A 15,149-nucleotide genomic window follows, 5' to 3' on the forward strand; every position below is an offset into this window, starting at 1 on the left:
CAAGATAGGGTCAGCTGAGGCCTCAGGACTTTTCTGCTTGGCAAAGAAAAGGCAGGGAGATGCAGGGACACGCATATAAGAGCAGAATTGTTATTGAAAAATTGACAATAAGGAGGAAAGTGTCAAAAAACATTGCAGGTATCTTTTCATGTCAAACACTCCCAGTGTTTCTTTAGGTTCTCCTCTGTTACAATGCGATCAAATTAACAGCTAAATTCAGTTGGGGATGAAACATCACAAATAATTCCTTAGGTGAGCTTCAGAGCTAATGAACAGGATGTAAGTAGCAAATGAGTGAAAAGGGGACTTGGAGTTACCGGATGAAAAAGCTCTTGCCAGAGCTGTGCTGCAGATGAAAGCTAAGACCCAGCAGGAGATTGCACATTACTCAGAGAAGAGCCAGGGATTTGCACAAATTATTGATGCTGCAATGGCATCCCTCCTCACGCCTCTTGGGTATTCACCACCTTCTGCAGCCTGAGGGGCAGAGGCTGCTCTCGCCCTCAGAGCACAGACAGACAGACACACACACACAGAGGCTCAGTCACAGCTCCACATGCTTCAGAGGAGCCAGAAAGCAGCTCTGGGAGCAGGAGACAGCAGTCGGGACAGAGATGTGGAGCCTCACCGAAGGCTGAGCGATACACTGGTTGCCTTTGCCTGAAGCAGCAGCCGAGGGGCTCTTGTGCTGTCAGAGGGTCACAGCAAAGCCAAGGTTTTGGTGCCATTCCTCCACCCTTCCTCTCCTCACCTACAGTGAGGATTTACCACAGTGCAGCTGAAGAGCACCTGGGGGAGCAAAGCACAGTCCTATGTGCTTTCTTTTCCCTTAGGGCAAAGCTTGCTTTTTAAAAGGAAATATGGCTCAGCTGTGACAGGGAAGGCACATGGTGGTTGAGTTATTCCTGGGCAGTGATGATTCTGTTCAAGTTTTCCTGCATTTTGGCTTTACGTGACACCATCCCTGTTGGGTTGAGTTTCAAGTTCCTATAATTCATTGCTGAAGAACACAAAGTGAAGGACAAACCAATTTGTTATTTGCTTTTTTTTTTTTTAAAGATTAAAAACCTTTACCAGCAACAGGGTCACTCTGCCTTGGTATTTCTTCCTTACTGTGGTTTAAATAACAGAAACATGATACAGCCCCTTCACCCAGTCAGAAAAATTACAGAAAAATAAAAGAAATCCCAAACATTAAGTGCTTTCTCATGTAAGGAAACCATCCATATTCCTTCAGCTCATCTAAAGCACCTTCAGGCCATTGCCAGATGGGAGGTTGGAGGTGGCCTACACAGGACCTCTGCTGTCTATAGAGGGAGTTAAGGGCACAGGCAGACTTGGTCAACCTTCCCATCGCTTGCTTGTGTCAGCCAAGCTGAATCTCACCTGTCATTTCTGAATGGAAACACATGGAAGCACCCACTGAGAGTTAATTCAAACCCTCACTCTGCTTGGCCTCAGACACCTCTTTTGACCACCCTGTGCTGATGTCTCCCTTGCAGGATGGACTTTGTCAGTGGGGTGCTGTGGATTACATGAAGTTCCTAAAACCTTCCGAAAAGGTGTGGATTATTGATTGTTAAAGCACTTTGTGCTCTTAGAAAAGGTCAGTTGTAAAAATGTTGCTAAGGAGGTGAAGAAACATCTCTTTCTGGGCCCTTTTGGGCTGTTTTTATGCTTACAAACACACTCGCTACAGAGACAGGGGCACTGATTAAAAGTCAGGAACACACCGTGGCTCATGATTACACGCTTAGTTAAAAACTGAAGTGAACGTAGCCCCAGGAACTGTATTAATCTACCGTTTGATTAAACTACCTTTCAGCTACCTTATTACATTGCAATAGTTGTAAAAGAGTAACAAGAAAGTCATATGAAAGACAAGACTGATTTAGGTTTTTTTTTTTTGTTGTCATTGACTACTCACAACTAAGAAGGAAAAAGTGTTTTATCTAAGGTAGGAAAAATCGTGACAAGCATTAATATATTTTTTTTGTTTTATCACTAATATATTCATAGGAAAGTGCCATTGCACTGCACAGGTAAAACCATTTCTCAGTTAAATCTCTGTGGCTACATTCAACTGAAGCCAGGGAGGTAAATTACCACTAACACACAGCTCTGTCACTAATAAACCCACTCCACAACTTGTGATTGAAAAGGCAATGCAGAGACAAGAAGAAAGATCCCATGCAGTGTCAGTGCCCCAGTTTTATTGGTGGTATTAATTACCATTACACCAGCACCTGAAACCTCAGCTGAGGCCAGACTTTCATGCATCTGGCACTAGTAAAACCGCATGGTCTAAAATGAAGGGCTTCTCAGCAAGGCGTTGGTGGCATGAGGGTTACACTGCCAGAACAACCCCCAAGCCGTTGCAGTACCTTCATTGAGGGCTGTGGCAGATATAAACTAGATAGCAGCTCTGCACAACATGAAACCTCAGGGCAGCTGAAGGACAGAAGAGAGCCCACTCAAGTGATCTGATTCTTCAGCCTGCAGCACATCTGCTGTATAAAAAGACAAGCACGTAATTTAGGGGTAGAAAATTAAATTTCTTGTTTGTGTTCTGTTCTTAGTTTGATATACAAATTAAAGGCTCAGCATCACAATGACATTACCACCGCCTAGTAAGTGCCTGTCCACTGATTGGTAACTACTTAAGTTTGTCTTCTTGGTCTATGGCATATTTGGAGATTCACAATCGACAATTCTATAACCTCCAGCTTTAGTGATAAATAATACTCTAGAGCAGTAATTTTGATGACAAAACATAATTTCCAGAAGATGCCTGAAAAGATGTCAGAGACATTGCCTTCATTTTATGCTTCCTTTATTAGTAAATGTGTGTTACCTTGAGTAATGTTCTAGGCTGTCTGTCTGTCCTGATGGAAGAAGACAGAAATTCTGCTTTAGACAACTGAGTATATATATGTGAAAGTTTCTGATAAAACATTCAAGTGAATTTAATCAACTTTATTTCGCACAAGAGATCAAGCTTGAATGCTGTCTGATATTCACCACCAATGCCATTTATCTCAAACAACCCTCCAGTCTATGCTACATCTGTTTGAAGAGAATACCAACCATGTTTGATTTTCTGATTATTTAATACTTTCATTTCACTTGCCTTTAGGAGGTGGACTCAGACATACAAACCAAACAGCTGCAAAATCTCTTGGGATTCCTTCTCAAATAATAAAATAATTAGCTTCATGTATTAAGATGTAATTCAAACTAGATAAGTTACTGCTGTTAGAAGTGGATTAGTTTAGTTAAAATTGTTTGGCATCCTATATTTGCCTGATATTAGAGGTAAAACCAATCTGATAAATTTTATGAAATGACTTTTAAAGTGTATTTGTAAAGAAGGTCTAATATTTACTAGATTAAACAGTAATTCTATTTAAATATTTTTACAAGCTAGGGAAGGTAAAAAGTAATTCCTGGAGCATAATTCCTCAAACATAACAATTTATGTGCCAAATGAAATCCATTGCTGGTGTTTCTTAAAAGCTTTGCTAAACGAAGTAAAGCAGCATCAACCTCCCCAAGCTCCCAACTTTCATCAGCATTAAATTGTTGATGAATTGCCAACATTTTTGAAGTAAAAGCTGTATAAACAAAAGTACAAATATGTTTAAAATGTAAATGCTTTTTGGGGGAGATCAAGGAAGCGATTAAATACCTCAGTCTGGCAAAGGATATAAGGATGTTCCTTAAACCCCCCTTTGACTTCAATAGGACATAAACATATGCTTGAAGTTTGGCATGTTCAGAGCTTTGAAGACTGAATTCACAGGCAGGGTTGGGAATTGCAGCACAGAGCAGTAAGCTGCCCAGATTTTGGGAGCCCAGCCACGTACTGAGCCTGTAGGCTGGAGTCAGTTGTCTATAAACATGGCAAACTTAGGTAGGGTCCAGGCACATGGCACACTGAGAGCAGGGAGCAGGGCAAACTTAGCTAACAGGCAGTTAGGAGGAAAAAGTCTTTAGCTTGTCCTAAGTGTGAATTTGGGCCCTTGCGGTAGTGGACACAGAGCTGGGACGGGTTCCTTATGGCCGGCCTCCTTTAGGAGTCAGGACCCCATGGGACCATGCCAGTCCTTCCAAAGAACATGCAGAGGGAAGGTACAGCACCATGGACTCCTTTGTGAGTTGCTGTGCAGGTGCCTTTCCTTCCTCTGCCAAAGGGCATTTGCTCTAACAAACAGCAGGATGAACGGAGCTAGGGGCTATTAGCTTTCAGTCATAGTTCGGGCAGCCCCCAGTCCACCTCTGTGCTTCCAGCCCCAGGGAGGATGAGCTGATGGGCATGTTGTTGCACACGCTACAAGGTTTTGATGTCTTGGTGCTCAACACACCCCAGCCTCACCCAGCTGAGGGGAAACCTGAAAGCAGATCTTCCAGGGAGCTGGAGGAGCGAGAGGGACGGGCACGTGGCTGTCTGTCACGCCCAGCATGAGGTGGCAGCTGTACTTTAGAAAACTGAAATTCTGGATTTAGATTTTTACAGGAGCAGTTAGGTTACCTACAGATGACTACATCTGCTGCTGGATGCAGTCCCAACTTTTCATATAAAGGTGATTTTCAGCCCAGGCCCAAATCATCATCAGCAAGATTAAATGTATCCATTTTGTAATTCATTTCAATTACACCTTCCTGGTGCTTCAGTGTATGTTCCTGAGGCTCCTAAGGCCTGTACCTTTACTGAGTCTCTCCACACTCAATATGCCTATTGCTTGTGTTGTCCTCCTGTCATTTTCCATGGTACCAGCTAAATTTAACAAAACTACTCAAAGCAATTATCATGAAAAAAATACATATTCCTCATGAGCATCATTTCCATGATACAGTAAAACAGGAACATCTCAGTGGTCAAGTTATCATTTATTTTATTTTAGTATATCTTCTTAAAATTCTATTGTTATTACACTTAGCTTTTATCTAACAGAGAGTTCATATTAGCGTAGTAATGGCACTGAAAACATCTAATGATCTTACATTCATGTTGCATGGAGGCAGGAAATCAGTTAACAGAAATGCAGCTGCCCAAAATCATATGCATTGATTAAAAAGCTATAAATATGGTATACTGAGGGTGTTGGTGGGGGTCAGATTGTATATCTTCAATCAATGTGATTAAATGCTTTCCAGAGATATCATTCTTACTTTTGTCAAAGGGATCAAGTATTTTGTTTCATTTCTTGTAGGTGAAGGCAGAAGATGGAATATTCCATTATACAATTTTTTATCTTAAATATAAACAGAAGGCTATACATGATGGCGGTAATATGTGACCTGGTACGTTGTAAAAAATGACTAAAAAAACCACTAATTTTCTCATCTTCTTCAATTTAACAAGAGTTGTGGGGAGAGGAGAGACATTTCTTGGAGGGGGTGAGAAAGGGAACCAGAGGCAAAAAAAAAATAAAAAAAAGGTAAAAATTTCAACCTGATTCAATTTGTGATTTGTAATGTTGCACGGAGCAATCTGAAGACTTCAGAATATTCAGCTGTGTAGGATGCCCCTTAGTGGTTGAATATAAACACTGTTGACAGAAGAAACAATTTTAAACATGGAAAAAAACCCCAAAATAATATTTGTATTTAGTAACTGAGAACAAAGGATTTTAAATGCTAGCATATGCACAGAAGACCCTACAAAGCCATATTTACATAAAATAACAGAAACAGTTGGAAAAATGCAAACCAATAGTAAGAGAACATTCCTGAATAAGCTATTGCATCGAGTGAGAAGAGCAAGAAAACAAGGGAAAAGAAGGGAAAAAAGGTCAATCTCTATTTTTGTTTTAATCAGAGTATATATTATAGGACAAGTGGGCTTTGCAGAGGAATATGATCAGATATTGAACTCTGCAACGAAACCCAACCAACATTTTTACTGATACTTTCTAGAGTAGAGAGTTTCTAGAGTAGAGAATTATGAAGTTATCTGGTCTGGTGCCATGGTTCTTTCCCAACACCATATGGATGGTGTAGCCTGAGGTCATCTCTGCTGTTGCAGAAGTCTACCAGCTTGTGTTACAATGCACAAACGTTTCTACACAAAAGGCATCAAGAAATGTTTAAGATTCAATAGCAAAAGGTTAGAGTGCACAAATTCTGTAATAAACACAAAACAGTACAAAGAGTCTATGAGAGGTTATTTTTATTTGGTGTAACTCTTGTCATGAGGAATATATTGCTTCTAACTTTTGCTTTTCAAAACCAGTCTTAGCACAGAAGTCAATTCGCAAAAGCTGCAACAAGGTGACACTAACGAAGCATGGCACCCCCATCAATCTGTTTACACCTACTCTGATTTTAACTGTATTTTGTATCTTTAGATCTCTGTCTATACACTAGTTAACAAAAGAAGTCCATTGTATTTACAAACAGTTCATCTTATTTGGAAATCTGATGCCTCTGCTAGTCATTATTCTTTTTTTCTTTCTTGAAGAATTCTGTAATTCTTCCGTTTTTTAACTTTACATGTAGAAATCACAGTTGCAAAGTGACTCATTACCTCCAAACCAGTAACTGAGGCAGAAAAGCCGCTCATCAGCACTACTGACATAAGCCTTTACTTCTTGGGTCACATCCCAACGCAGCTTAAAGGGTCAAGGGAAGCCTCTTCTTTTGAGTTAGCTGGTGTGTGCTGTAGCTGGATATACTGATCCCAAACATTCCCAGCAGCAACGCTGACCATTGCAGCACTGTGTCTGATGATTTGATAACGACTTTTCCTGCAGCTTGAGTCTATGGGAGAAATGGGGCAAGTTACACACTGATTCAGCTGAGTGCAGCACAAAAGCAGGTCTTTGGAACCTACAAAGCACTTTTTTATTCTCCATGGCATTTAATATAGTATGACTCTGCTTTCTGCTGAAGAGTATTTGGCACAAATTACTGCACGTTTTGGAAGGCCCTCCTTTTTATCACTTTGTAAAAGAAAGGACACATTTCTGATATGACTTTTCTTTCATTTGTAACTCATTGATTTCAGCGACTTTAATGGGGTTCCCTCTGGCTTCTTGGCTGAGAGGGAGAGCTGAATCAAGTGTGGAGGCTTAGGCATAAAGGAGAAGGGACTTCCAGTGGAGTACAAAGATCTCTTCCTTCCTACATATGATGCTCCCTTGAATGTTAGTTATTAATTCAGGAAAGCAAGGCTAAAAGGGATCAGTAACATCTTTTATTAGCTCCACAGGTAGCACTAGACCAAGCAGACAAGCTTTATCACAGTCACTTTGTCAAGTCCAACAAAGAAGCAGGAAATGCCAAAGTAAAGATTAAAAATTAATTACTGATTATCTGATTAACAATCAGAAAAGAAATTAAGTTACTGTTGCTTGCCTAGTATGTATGATACACTGACCAAGAAGCAGAAACACAGTTGCATGGACTCCCTAGAGAACAAAACACAAATCCCTATGCATATTGGCGCTGTGAGTTAAAACATATAATGTGTCTTTCTAGGTGCAGAATTTCTTATATGAAGTGATGACTAGGCCTCAAATAATGATTCTTTTTAATGCTTTCCCTTGCAGTCCATGGACGGAAAGCACGGCACCACTGACAGGAGTGACAGATTCCAAGGACCCTGATTTTCATTTCCAGATTCTAGTTTTTTGCGAGCTTAAATAATCAGAGCTGAGTGCTCTGACCTTGATAAATGTGGCTGACAGTGTGGCTGCTTCAGCAGCAGAATAAATAAAGACAAAAGAAATTCCAAATAAAATTACTATGTAAGGTGATATTAAAAGATATACAGGGACGCGTGAAAGAAATTCACTGCTAGGACTGAAATGCAGTATCCTTAGGCTCAGTCTCTCAACCACTCAACTATCACCTCTCAGCTACTGTAGTCTATGACTTTGGATGCAGATCACACCACTAAAAGCTGTAAGATTTTCCAACAAAAGGATATATACCCTGTAAATATCAAACTATGGAGTACAATAAAGAAGATGCTCTACTTTACAGAATCATAGAATCATTCAGGTTGGAAAAGACCTTTAAGATCATCGAGTCCAACCATAAACCTAACAATGCCAAGTATACTTTGCATATATATTTTTGGGCTGTTTTATTCTCAATTATTTAACTGACTGAAAAGATTTTCTATGTATGTTTTTATTTTTTTCTTCATATAATGATTGGTACTCTGGTCCCCCAATGTTCCAGATGTCAATACTGATCCAGGTGTCTTTATCATAACCACAGAAGCTGGCTGAAGTGTTTCACTGACAGCTCATCTGAGTTGCTGAGGAACCTGGCATCCTCCTTCCCATTAACATTTTCCCACTGCCCCAAACACACAAAGCCATTGCAACAGAAAATGATGGAGAAGTAGTTTCTGTTTAAGCACTGCAGAAACATAAACTCCTTCCAAGTATTCTGCATTTGGTATTCCAGCATGATACCAATTACCAGGAATTATCATAATTCATTTACTTTTCAGCAGAGGCTTAATTAAGACTTGAGTTGTTATGCAAGTTAACCCACCAGAAGCCAGTGCTCCCCTGGGTTGGTCATGCAATAATTTGAAATAAAATCAGTCTGAGCAAGAGAAATACTGGTATTTCAAAGATCTAATTAAAAGCAGAAAAAAAGACAGAATTTTCATACCTGCAACAACCTTATATACCCAGGTGTCATTCTCCGGAGAGGAATAACCATGATTTCTGAGTCTTCATAGAATTGCAAACCCTACAATTTTAGAACACACAATACATTACTAAATCCCAGGGAATTTTTACAAGTTGACCCCCTAATGAAACAGAAGCTTTATTCTAATATGGTTTGGTACAATGCCAAAAGCACTCCAAGAAGCACGGTATGCAAACAGTTTTTCCTCACCTGATGCTCTTTTCCCTACAGCCTTTTACATGCTTAAGGTCTTCCGGGTATATAAAGCCCAGCTCAGTTGCGTAACCTGTCACATGGGATCTGTCTGCATCACTTAGGTGTTGGCAGAGGCCAAACTGTCCCGCCTGGGGCCAGGTATGTCTTGCAATATTGGAAAACTCTCTGGGAATGCCTGAAGATTATTAAGAGAGCAACGCGACAGCTGACCTCCTTAAGAACCCAAGGGCCTAAGCCTGCTTTATAGATAGCAATGGACATAAAAAAAGGGTCATTATAGCATTTTGTATCATAAAGTGACAATGCAAATAGGATTGGATGGCTTTTATGTAACTCAGAGCATATATTTATACCCACAGGATGACCTGACTGGGTAGGAAGCTTAATGCAGTCATGACCCAAGTTGAAAGGATGTGCTAATATAATAGGGTTATTTGAAGGTACATTTAAAAGTAAGTTATTTCTTTTCTGATAGCGTTCTCTTTTACTCACCATTATGCGTGTTCTTGCCCCTTTTTCTGCTGCTAAAGTTTTACCACTGGAAAGTACTTAATCTAATACTTATTGTTACTACTATCTTCTATTAACAGTGATTTCACTGTAGTGAGCTTGGATTCAGTTCTGCTCCTGGGGTCATACAGTTCACAGTGTGAGAAATGGTGGTACAATCTAATCTACAAAATTAATTTATCTTTGTTTTAGAAGTGTCCATGGATAGACTGTGCTGAGAAAGCTCCTTTTTCGCATCATCAATACATGCAACCTTGAATAAGGATAGCAAGGCATAATTTGGCTTCAGTTGCAGTCATACTTCTAAACACGCAGGGTGAAAGTCTTCAGGTGGTATAAGTCAGTATAGCACCAGTGCGCACAGTGAGCCCACATCGGTTTTAATCACAAGTGCTCCACAGAACAGCACTGATTTACAGCCCTTTGGTCTCTGCTCTGGCAGCCTAAAGCTCTCTTGAGAAATATTCTTGCTGTGAACAAGCAGAAACATGAAATGTTTCTACTTGGAGAAATACTCTACATTAGGTATTCCACAGTGACACCACTCATCAAGAATTCCCATAATTCATTTACTTTTCAGCAGATGCTTAATGTTATACAAGGGAACGATGCCGTTTTCTTCTGAGGCTCTGGCTTACATAGCACGCAGTGGGCAGATCTCATTTTCCTCTCACCACACCATGTTTATACCACGTGAACCCCATCGGCACCAGTGGAGCTATGTCTCATTCACAAAAAGGTAGCTTGGGTTGAACTAGTACTATAGTGTCAATCTAAATACTAACAGCAAGAGACTGGGAACCTCCCAATCTGTTGGGTTTTTTTTTTAAATATGCAACTTGCACAGTGACAGGCACCACAGTGACTGCAAGTGCAGTATACCTTAGCTATAGGAAATATTGCATTAATGGGAAACAACATAAAATTGGGAGCTGACTGAAGTTAATGGGAACCGTATCAGTAAATACAAGTCACCATACCTGCCAAAATGCATTTGGGATGAAAATCTATACTATAAAAAGGCAAAGGCTTTTTTCTTGTTCTTGATTCTCACTGTATGCCTATGCTAACTTTTCTGCACAAACAGGAGAGCACCTGGGCTTGCTGCCCAGAGCAGGACAAGGCTAACGCTGCAGAGTCCGTGTTCTGGAAATACGCAGAATACTGAGTTTTTCCTTTAAATTTCCAGTCTTGCCTGCATTCAAAGAAAAAGCTACCTACTGCAGTATCAGAGTTTCAGGAGCCGCAGAAAAATGCATTACTAACAATTTCTGTCATTTTGTGTGTAATTCTTCCCATTCAGAGAATGGCAGTGAAATTCCTGTGGCACGGTATTCAGAAAGGGAGAGCTTTCCAACCAAGTTTCGTTGTGCAGAAAATAAAAAGGAAGGGAAAGAGTATGCCTTGAATGCCACAGCTGTCTTTAAAAATGATTTCATGGCCATGCTCAACACAGCTGAACTGTAGAACATTTTCTGTAATGGCAGGTGTTACCAAACTCTGTATTACTTTCCCGAGGACTCTGAAAGAATAACCCTCCCAGGCTGTTTCAGGACTTTTAACAAAGAAGGGGCTGCCTCTGTTCCTTTTGAAGTTCAAGCCCCTGACAAGTGAGTCCCAACTGCCATGACACAGAGATGAACGTGCCCCTCTTGGGCAGGGGACCTGCTAACAGAGGAGGAAAAACACAAGCTTGGCAAACACACGGGGATACCACACCAGTGCAGACTACTTACCTCATTCATCTACTAATGCCTTCACTGCTTGATGGAGGCATTGTTTTCTTATAGGCATCAAGCAGATAAGAATGCATATGATATGCTGACATCCTCCCCACCCCAAAATTAAAGGCAAGGGACACTTTGAACACACTTTGTGCTATATTTCCATTATGAGGAGAAATCAATAATTACAAGTTTCTTTGCTGTAATCCTGTGCCTCTTGGAAGGGCTGCTGCCCCAAATGCTGCAGGAATCAACCAACAGAAATGACTTATTTTCACACCATTAGAAGTCCCTCCTTGACTGGCACTCCTTGAAAATTTCTTTGTGCTGCCCGTGCTGCCTGCGAGCACATCCCTGTCCTTCCGGAGCGCGATGCAGGGACATGCAGGGACATGACATTACCCACCACAGCTCAGTGGCAAGCAGCAGGCAAGCATGGCAGCATGGGGCTCAAGCCCCTGCTCTGTTAGCTCACCCTGAGCCCGTGCACTTGACCACTCCAAGAGAGATGCCTCAAATATTTAGGCTGAAACTATGCTGTAATCCTTCCTGGACTTGTTGCTTTCTTTGTGTGCCCCAGACTTTGTTAGCTTCTCTTTCACAGACAGCTGCTTCTCATCCTGAATTTACTTTCACATCCTTAAATATATTATCTTCCAAAATCAGGCTCAACTTTCTGTTTCTCCTTGCTACCTCTGGTCTGTACAGTGATTCCAATTTTCCAGCTCATTTTCCCAGCTACTTTCCAGTATATTTACTTTTATCCCGATGAAAGGGCAGCTATGTTGACATCTCCCTCTACACTGATACTTCAGCTTTAGCATCAGAAACTTCTCTTCAGAAGAGGGACTCATAATGCTTTCTTCTGCTGGTCAGTTATTGCCACGGTAGACCTTTGCGGGAGCTGAAATAGCAATGGTCTATGGCACTCGAGAGACTCTGGATACTAGTGGGCCCTGACTCTCACCCACACAGCAGTCCACTGCTTGCATTTACCCATGCTTTTTCCCCTCTCTGCTTTCTTATTTCTTAAAAAATCCTATTTCTCACCATTTTTAGCCATCCTGAAGCTGAGGGAGGGAGGAGTGAGACAACCTGGTAGGGTGTGTGAGTTAAACCACAGGCAATGGCAGCTGGGGAGAGCAGTTTCTCTTACACCTGCATGGAAGCCCAGAGTAGGGAGCTGCAGCCAACACGTGGCTGTTACACAAAGGATGCCCAGACAGGTTCACATGCACAGGGATCCACCAGCAGGGTCTGCATATGATGGCATGCATGGAGTTGCTTTTGGCGAAAAATAGAAATGACAGAGGAAGGGAGAGGTGAAGGGAAGTGAGAGAGACAAAATAAAAAAGGGAAAAAAGGGAAACTCAGTGGCCAGTGGGAAGAGAGTTAATGTGGGTGCCCAGGTGAGCAGCCTCCCCAGGGCTTCCCTCCAGTGCAGCAGGGTTGTTCCAGAAAGTCCCTTGCAGAAAGTACACAAACGTCAGTGGGACCTGCCCAAACTGCTGTCAGTGGTTCCTGCTTGTGATGTGGTTATCGCTGACTGGTGCATGCTGGCTGGGGCTGGTGTCTGCTGACCGACTGCTACACTCTGTGCATGTGTATTATTTGAGCCCCAAGCAAGGGTGGGAGAAACGGAGGAAAGACAGGCGATTCTCCTGCTGCTGCAGTCGCTTCCTATGAGAACACACCGCAGCCACAGTATTCGCTTTGCTGGGGCAAGACCACGAAAACGACAGCGCATGAGCAAAGATGTGAGATGAAGGAGGGGAAAATCCTGCCCCACGGGCGGCCGGAGTGATAGGCACCCCCCACTGCCAGGGGAAAGCAGGCTGCACACCTGTGCACAGGAGGCTCTCGGCCACACGAAGGCTAAGGCACCTAAGGCAATGTGGTGGCAAGCGTGCATGCTTACAGGTATCAGTTACTTGTGACCCATTATATGCTGAAGTGGTTGGAGGTGATGTCTCCCAACAGTTGTTGCTCCTACCTGATGGATATAGAGATTGCAGGCAGAACACTGCAGGACACTGCCTATGTGCAGTTGCATTTCTGAACAATAAACTGGTTTAAAGCAAAACTCTCCACTGGCTTCAAGGGTCGTTAAGTCTGATTTACTCTAGGCCTTCCACATTGATAGAGGGGCAGCATTTTAAAAGAGGATTTCCTGTAAAGCATACACAATTTTCATTCTATACCTGGACAACAATAGCAAAACGTATTATTTTGAAGTAATAATTCTGAAAATAATTCAGATATTTAACTAAAGAAGTACTTTCCAGAATTCATCATCCTTAAAGAGGCCAGGGTGGAGGAATACGGTCAGGATTCTGAACCTACCCATGGCTTCCACTGCAGCTCTTTGTGCAGGACAGAAGTAAACACAAAGTGCTGTCACTCTAGGTAAATAAGTAAAACAAACCACATAAAGAAACCAAACCAGCAAATCTTCCTCTGCACACAATCATATGACTAATCCTGAGCTTTCTGACTTCAACAGTTACTAGATCTGAGAGTATGTCCTCGCAAATCATTCTGTGCATTACTTAAAAATTAAAGCTAAGCTAAAAGGATTTTTGCCTAAATCAAAGGTAACTAAAACACCAGCTCTGCAGGGGTAGTAGGATTGGGCACTGTCAGGTAGAAGAAAGAGATGGTCCTGCCCCAAAGAGCCTACAAGCAGGATGCCACCAGATGGAGGAGCCCAGGGAAACAAAGAGACTATATTGCTTGGCATGTGAGGCAATGTTCTCAGCTCGCTCCCAGTCAGATTGTTTCCAAATTTTTGTAGGCGTTGCAGCAAAGCACAGTGTTAAGGAGGAATGTGAAGGTGGTTAATGAATTTTAAGATGATAAGGCAGGCAAGGAACAGGAACAATGTTAGTCATATTGTTGCATTACACAGTAATATCTGTGCAGAGCAAGAAATTAGGGAGATGTATTGGAATATGTTGATGACAGAAGTAGGAAATACTGTCAATAAGACTGCAGTACTGTGTAGATGAGCTGAGGCACAGACAATTGCAGATAGTTCAATCCTTGAAGTCATCTAAGGTTACAGACAGACAGCAGCAAGAGCTTGTGTTGCTGAGACTCATGGAGTTACCACTGAAGTAGCTTAAACTACTCATTTATTTCCTGCTGAGAATTGACTCATTCACTTCCCACAGCTCCACTGCCAAGTGGTTACTCCTGTATTTGCAGCCTGCCTACCCATAGTGCTTTGATGCCATTGAGGGGCAAAATAATAGAAACTGACAAAAATTTAACAGCAAAAGAATAGCAGAAAAACAAGTTAATTTCTACTATGAAGAATGGAGAACTTCTGCCATGAAAGAAAATTTTGTTAGAAATTGCTGCAGTTTGTATCTGTTAGAAATTACAGGGGAAAAAAATAATCCTGAAATTTTTTTTTAAGTATTTCCAAAGCAAAGATAGGTAAGTGCTACTGTCACTGGCAGCAGCATAGGTGTAGTGCAGAGGCACTGGCACAACTCATCTGGAACCCAGTTCTGGTCAAGCAGGGCTGGATCCCTCTCTCCTAACTCCAGAGGTGGCTAGAGCAGATGCCTGCCTCCAAACCAGCTGCTCTAAACTTCCATTGTAATTTACCTATTTTAGATGTTTATGTTAAGATCAGGGAAAAAAAGTGATGTTTGATAGTACAGCAAGTACTAGCGCAGAGACAGACATCAACAGTGTAAATACAGAGAGTCACGTGAACTGCACCCCGCTGATTAGAGCAGGAGAATTCAAAGCGAGGCTGGTATAAAGAACGGCTACTAAGATGACCAAAGCAAATGAAAAGTATGTATTACAAGAAGCTATGTTTAACCTCACAAAAGGAGGATCACCAAACACTTCCTCTCCTCTTAGATACTGATGAGCCCTGATGATGTCCTTGAACACTGATTTTTGCCTCATTCCCCAACTACTGGATGTGGTCAACAGCCTAGCTTCATCTCCCCTCGCTCAGGGGAGGTCTTCATAGAGGGAAAACAACACTGGTAAAACTTGAGTGGCCCACTACACATGGGAAGG

At 41.8% G+C, this 15,149-nt stretch overlaps 1 protein-coding gene across 1 annotated transcript in view; it reads right to left on the reverse strand.

Annotated features, from left to right (window-relative positions):
• Positions 1-6,627: 6,627 nt before the first annotated feature.
• The window catches only part of ERICH1 (glutamate rich 1), a 98,284-nt gene continuing 89,762 nt past the window's right edge, over positions 6,628-15,149 (reverse strand). Inside the window, exons 7-8 of the transcript XR_012628017.1 lie at positions 8,635-8,715; positions 6,628-6,762 (exon numbers count right to left, since the gene is read on the reverse strand). The gene's annotated coding sequence lies outside the window, so the exon portion shown is untranslated. The remainder of the gene's footprint in view (positions 6,763-8,634; positions 8,716-15,149) is intronic.

This window comes from Strix uralensis, chromosome 3 (genome assembly GCF_047716275.1).
Source record: "Strix uralensis isolate ZFMK-TIS-50842 chromosome 3, bStrUra1, whole genome shotgun sequence".
Taxonomy (NCBI): Eukaryota; Metazoa; Chordata; class Aves; order Strigiformes; family Strigidae; genus Strix; species Strix uralensis.